Raw genomic sequence first — 7,526 nt, forward strand, 5'->3', positions numbered from 1 at the left:
TTCAAGGGGCCGGAGAACTCCCCTCTCCCAGCCAAGGGAAGCCATTAGGGACTTTTCTGGCCACTCCAGCACTCTGGCTCAGATACTGTGCTTTTCTCACTGTCTTTACAACCCACAGACTAGGAGATTCTCGCTGGTGCCTATAAACCCAGCCCCCGGGGTTTCCAGCACAAAACTGGGCGGCTGTTTTAGCTGGCTCCTGGAACACCAGCAAGACAAAACCACCCATTCCCCTGAAAATAAAGGGGGTGAAGGCAGGGAGCCAAGTGATCTGGCTCAGCGGGTCCCAATCCCACAAAGACCAGCAAGCTGAGACCCACTGGCTTGAAATTCTCATAGCCAGCACAGCAGACAGAGCTCTACCACAAACAATCAAGCTCGGTGTGGGGAGGGGCATCTGCCATTACTGAGGCAGTTCTAACCTTGCCTGTGTAAATTTTCCCAAGTTTACACAGCAGCTAGGCAGAGCCCGTGGCAGCTTGGCAAGGCCTATATGGGCAGACTATGACTAGACTCCCTCCTTGCTGGGCACTGCATCTCTGAAAAAAGGCAGCTGCCATCAGAGGCTTATAAATAAAGCCCCACCTTCCAGGGACAGATCACCTGGGAAAAGGAGCGGCTATGAGTTCCACTTCAGCAGACTTAAATATCTCTGCCCAGCAGCTCTGAAGGGAGGAGTAAAGCTTCCAGCACAGCACTTAAGCTCTGATAAGGCACAAGCTACCTCTTCAAGTGGCTCCCTGACTCCTGTACATCCTAAGAGACACCTCATACAGGAGAGCTCTGGCTGACATCTGGCAGGTACCCTTTTGGGACAAAGCTATCAGAGGAAGGAGCAGGGAGCAACTCTTACTGTTCTGCAGCCCCCACGGGTGATTCCCAGGCAAGTAGGGTCTGGAGTAGACCTCCAGCAGTCCTGCAGCAGAGGGGCCTGGCTATTAGAAGGAAAACTGAAAAACAGAAAGAAATAGCTTCAACATCAACAGAAATGATGTCCACTCAGAGACACCATCCAAAAGTCACTAACTTCAAAGACCAAAGGTAGATAAATCCACAAAGATGGGAATAAACCAGCACGAAAAGGCTGAAAACACCAAAAACCAGAATGCCTCTTCTCCTCCAAGGGATCACAACTCCACACCAGCAAGGGAACAAAACTGGATGGAGAATGAGTTTAACGAATGGACAGAAGCAGGCTTCAGAAGGTGGGTAATAAACTTCTCCAAGCTAAAGGAGCATGTTCTAACCCAATGCAAAGCAACTAAGAACCTTGAAAAAAGGTTAGATGAAATGCTAACTAGCATAACCAGGGTAGAGAATAACATAAATGACTAGATGGAGCTGAAAAACACAGCAGAGAACTTCACAAAGCATACACAAGTTTCAATAGCAAAATCAATCAAGCAGAAGAAAGGATATCAGAGATTGAAGATCAACTCAATGGAATAAAATGAACAGGCAAGATTAGAGGGAAAAGAGTGAAAAGAAATGAACAAAGCCTCCAAGAAATATCAGATTATGTGAAAAGACGAAATCTACATTTGATCAGTATGCCTGAATGTGATGGGGAGAGAATGAAACCAAGTTGGTAAACACTCTTCAGGATATTATCCCGGAGAACTTTCTCAATCTAGTAAGGCAGGCCAACATTCAAATTCAGGAAATACAGAGACCACCACAAAGACATTCCTCAAAAAGAGCAACCCCAAGGCACTTAATTGTCCTATTCACCAAGGTTGAAATGAAGAAAAAAATGCTGAGGGCAGCCAGAGAGAAAGGTCAGATTACCCACAAATGGAAACCCATCAGATTCACAGAAGATCTCTCAGCAGAAGCCCTACAAGCCAGAAGAGAGTGGGGGCCAATATTCAACATCCTTAAAGAAAAGAATTTTCAACCCGGAATTTCATATCCAGCCAAACTAAGCTTTATAAGTGAAGGAGAGATAAAATCCTTTATAGACAAGCAATTGCTGAGAGATTTCATCACCACCAGGCCTACCTTAAAAGAACTCCTGAAGGAAGCACTAAACATGGAAAAGAACCACCAGTACCAACCACTGCAAAAACATACCAAATTGTAAAGGCCATCAACGCAATGAAGAAACTGCATCAACTAACGGGCAAAACAATGCACTAGCATCAAAATGGCAGGATCAAATTCACACATAACAATATTAACCTTAAATGTAAATGGGCTAAATGCCCCAATCAAAAGACACAGACTGGCAAATTGGACAAAGAGTCAAGACCTATCAGTGTGCTGTATTCAAGAGACCCATCTCAAGTGCAAAGACACACATAGGCTCAAAATAAAGGGATGGCGGAAGATTTACCAAGCAAATGGAGAGCAATAAAAAGCAGGGGTTGCAATCCTAGTCTCTGATAAAACAGACTTTAAACCTACAAATATCAAAAGAGACAAAGAAGGGCATTACATAATGGTAAAGGGATCAATGCAACAAGAAGAGCTAACGATCCTAAATATATATGCACCCAATACAGGGGCACCCAGATACATAAAGCAAGTTCTTAATGACCTACAAAAAGACTTAGGCTCCCATACAATAACAGTGGGAGACTTAAACACTCCACTGTCAGTATTAGACAGATCATTGAGACAGAAAATTTACAAGGATATCCAGGACTTGAACTCAGATCTGGACCAAGCAAACCTAATAGACATATACAGAACTCTCCACCCCAAATCCACAGAATATACATTCTTCTCAGCACCACATTGCAGTTATTCTAAAATTGACCACATAATTGGAAGTAAATCACTCCTCAGCAAATGGAAAAGAACAGAAATCATAACAACCAGTCTCTCAGACCATAGTACAACCAAATTAGAACTCAGAATTAAGAAACTTACTCAAAACCGCACAACTACATGGAAACTGAACAACCTGCTCCTGAAAGACTACTGGATAAACAATTAAATGAAGGCAGAAATAAAGATGGTCTTTGAACCAATGAGTACAAAGACACCACATACCAGAAACTCTGGGACACATTTAAAGCAGTGTCTAGAGGGAAATTTATAGCACTAAATGCTCACATGAGAAGCAAGGAAAGATCTAAAATTGACATCCTAATATCACAATTACAAGAACTAGAGGAGCAAGATCAAACAAATTCAAAAGCTACCAGAAAACAAGAAATAACTAAGATCAGAGCAGAACTGAAGTAGACAGATATACAGACACAAAAAACCCCTTCAAAAAATCAATAAATCCATGAGTTGGTTTTTTGAAAAGATCAACAAAATAGATAGACTGCTAGCCAGACTAATAAAAAAGAAAAGAGAGAAGAATCTAATAGTTGAAATAAAAAAGGATAAAGGGGATATCACCACTGATTCCACAGAAATACAAACTACCATCAGAGATTTCAAACACCTCAATGAACATAAACCAGTAAATCTAGAAGAAATTGATAAATTCCTGAACACTTACACCCTCCCAAGACTAAACCAGGAAGAATTTGAATCCCTGAATAGACAAATAGCAAGGTCTGAGGTTGAGGCAGCAATTAATAGCCTACCAACCAAAAAAGTTCTGGACCAGATGGGTTCACGGTCAAATTCTACCAGAGGTAAAAAGAGGAGCTGGTACCATTCCTTCTGAAACCATTCCAAACCATACAAAAAGAGGGAATCTTCCCTAACTCATTTTATGAGACCAACATCATCCTGATACCAAAACATGGCAGAGACACACTAAAAAAGAAAATTTCAGGCCAATATCCATGATGAGCATTGATGTGAAAATCTTCAATAAAATACTGGCAAACAGAATCCAACAGCACACCAAAGAGCTTATCCATCATGATCAAGTCAGCCTCATCCCTGGGATGTAAGGCTGGTTTAACACATGCAAATCTATAAACATAATCCATTACACAAACAGAACCAAAGACAAAAACTACATGATTATCTCAATAGATGCAGAGAGGGTCTTTGACAAAATTCAACAGCCCTTTATGCTAAAAGCTCTCAATAAACTAGGTAGCGATGGAATGTATCTCAAAATAATAAAAGGTATTTATGACAAAGCCACAGCCAGTATCATACTGAATGGGCAAAAACTAGAAGCATTCCCTTTGAAAACTGGCACAAGACAAGGGTGCCCTCTCTCACCACTCCTATTCAATATAGTATTGGAAGTTCTGGCTAGAGCAATCAGGCAAGTAAAAGAAATAAAGCATATTCAATTAGGAAAAAAGGAAGTCAAATTGTCTCTATTTGCAGACGACATGATTGTATATTAAGAAGACCTCATTGTCTCGACCCAAAATCTCCTTAAGCTGACAAGCAGCTTCAGCAAAGTCTCACAATATAAAACCAATGTGCAAAACCCACAAGCATTCCTATACACCAATAACAGACAAACAGAGAGCCAAATCAAGAGAGAACTCCCATTCACAATTGCTACAAAGAGAATAAAATATCTAGGAATACAACTAACAAGGGATGTGAAGGACCTCTTCAAGGAGAACTACAAACCACTGCTCAAGGAAATAAAAGAGCACACAAACAGATGTGAAAACATTCCATGCTTATGGTTAGGAAGAATCAATATTGTGAAAATGTCCATACTGCCCAAAGTAATTTATAGATTCAATGCTATCCCCATCAAGCTACCATTGACCTTCTTCACAGAACTGGAAAAAAACACCTTAAACTTCATATGGAACCAAAAAGGAGCCCGCATCACCAAGACAATCCTAAGCAAAAAACAAACAAACAAAGCTGGAGGCATCATACTACCTGACTTCAAACTATACTACAAGGCTACAGTAATCAAAACAGCATGGTACCGGTACCAAAACAGAGATATAGACCAATGGAATAGAACAGAGGTCTCGGAAGTAATACCACACATCTACAACCATCTTACCTTTGACAAACCTGACAAAAACAAGCAATGGGGAAAGGATTCTCTATTGAATAAATGGTGTTGGGAAAACTGGCTAGCCATATGCAGAAAGCTGAAACTGGACCCCTTCCTTACACCTTATACAAAACTAACTCCAGTTGGATTAAAGACTTAAACATAAGACCTAACACCATAAAAACCCTGGAAGAAAACCTAGGCAAAACCATTCAGGATATAGGCATAGGCAAGGACTTCATGACTAAAACAAAAAGCAACGGTAACAAAAGCCAAAATAGACAAATGGGATTTAATTAAACTCCAGAACTTCTGCATAGCAAAAGAAACAATCATTAGAGTGAACCAGCAACCACAGAATGGGAAAATTTTTTTGCAATCTACCCATCTGACAAAGCGCTAATATCCAGAATCTACAAAGAACTTAAAAAAATTTACAAGAAAAAACAAACAACTCAATCAAAAAGTGGGTGAAGGATATGAACAGACACTTTTCAAAAGAAGACATTTATGCAGCCAACAAACATGAAAAAAAGCTCATCACCACTGGTTATTAGAGAAATGCAAATCAAAACCACATTGAGATACCATGTCACACAAGTTAGAATGACAATCATTAAAAAATCAGGAGACAACAGATGCTCAAGACGATGTGGAGAATTAGGAACACTTTTACACTATTGGTGAGAGTGTAAATTAGTCCAACCATTGTGGAAAACAGTGTGGTGATTCCTCAAGGATCTAGAACTAGAAATACCATTTGACCCAGCAATCCCATTACTAGGTATATACCCAAAGAATTATATATCATTGTATTATAAAGACATATGCACACATATGTTCACTGCAACACTGTTTACAATAGCAAAGACTTGGAACTAACCCAAACGCCCATCAATGATAGACTGGATAAAGAAAATGTGGCACATATACACCATGGAATACTATGCAGCCATAAAAAAAAGAATGAGTTCATGTCCTTTGCAGGTGCATGGATGAAGCTGGAAATCATCATTCTCAGCAAACTGACACAAGAACAGAAAACCAAACACCGCATGTTCTTGCTCATAAGTGGGTGTTGAACAATGAGAACACACGGACACAGGGAGGGGAACATCACATATCAGGGCCTGTTTTGCAGGGGGTGGCAAGGGAGGGATAGCAGAGGATGGGGGGATTGGGGAGGGATAACATTAGGGGAAATACCTAATGTAGATGACTTGGGGATGGATGCAGCAAACCACCATGGCATGTGTATACCTATGTAACAATGCTGCACGCTCTGCACATGTACCCCAGAACTTAAAGTATAATAAAAAAAAAAGAAAGAAAGAAAAAGAAAAAGAAGGTTTAAGCAATGAGTTGTAAGTTTGAGGTGGCACTGAGAGCAGCAATGACTTCCTATCTGGATAATCTGCTCTCCCCAACTAGGAAGATCAGAAAACTAGGGACATATGTGACCTCAGGGTAGAGAAAGAGAAATCTAAAAAGAGTTCTGATAAGACATTTCCCAGATTAACATCATGGCTTTCCCTGATCACATCCTCCTGTAAAGGCTGCTTCTCTTCACGTATTAGCACAGAGGATGCAAAATGTAAAGAGAGTACATGAAAAGTAAGAAACAAACCTACCAAAAAAAAGCAGATTAAAAATTATTCCCCAAAAAAAATCATTTCAGAAAAGGTAAGGAAATTTTATATTCTTTTACTCTATTTATAAGGAAACAGAACTTAGGTTCTTTAGGGAAAGTAAAGTATAAAAGAATAAAAGGGAATTTTAAAATGAACTGAAGAAGGATTAGAAGAAATTTAAAAGAATATAAGCATAGGAATAAAAATCAATCACACTAGAGGTAACAAGAAGAATATATAATACTGAAAACAGGAATATGGAGATAATAACCCAAGAAATTCATACAAAATGAAATGGAAAAGAACAGATGATAAACGAGATTACAGAGAAGATACTGGTATTAGAAGTAGCCAGAAGACCAGTGATGTCAACCCCTACCAGATCATTATTCCACAGAACCAAGCCAATTGAAAGTCAGATATCTATGTCTGCATGATCTCCTCTGCACACAATGTGGTGGCACAAGAGAAGTGCCTTGCCATAGTTAGTACAACTGTGGAAACCAGGGAGCCCGAGAAGGAAATCAGACCAGCTTGGAGGTCTTGGAACCAACTGAACAAAAATTTGTTAGCATCAGTGACCTCCTGGTATGAAATACTTGGGAACAGAAAGCCAGATCTTTATTTCCCGCACATACAATGCTACCACTCATTTTGAGACAATGTGTGATGACATTAAAAACACCTGTAAGAGGATGACATGATCATAGTTTGACTTGGAGGAAATGAAGCACAAGAAAAATGACATCTATGGGGAAGACTAACAGCAGTACATGTTAGGACAAATTTAAAATTTGGCAAATAATGCACATATGAAATCAATATTGTACGGCCTGCTTTTGTAAACAAAATGGAGAGGATGAAGACAGCTGTGCCAGTAAACACTCTTCCCCTTCATCTTTCTAATATTATGTATTAACTTGTTTTCATGGAGTGACTATTCAGAATTCGCGGGACCACATTCTGTTCAATTCAACCAAACTGGCTTTTTTTCTGTAGTG

General features: G+C 39.8%; 1 pseudogene; it reads left to right on the top strand.

Moving 5' to 3' along the window:
* The first annotated feature begins 1,199 nt into the window (after positions 1 to 1,199).
* Positions 1,200 to 7,289, top strand: LOC116552629 (annotated as a pseudogene).
* Positions 7,290 to 7,526: the final 237 nt, after the last annotated feature.

Source organism: Sapajus apella, unplaced genomic scaffold (assembly GCF_009761245.1).
Source record: "Sapajus apella isolate SASKATOON/1434 unplaced genomic scaffold, GSC_monkey_1.0 scaffold1, whole genome shotgun sequence".
NCBI classification, from domain to species: Eukaryota; Metazoa; Chordata; class Mammalia; order Primates; family Cebidae; genus Sapajus; species Sapajus apella.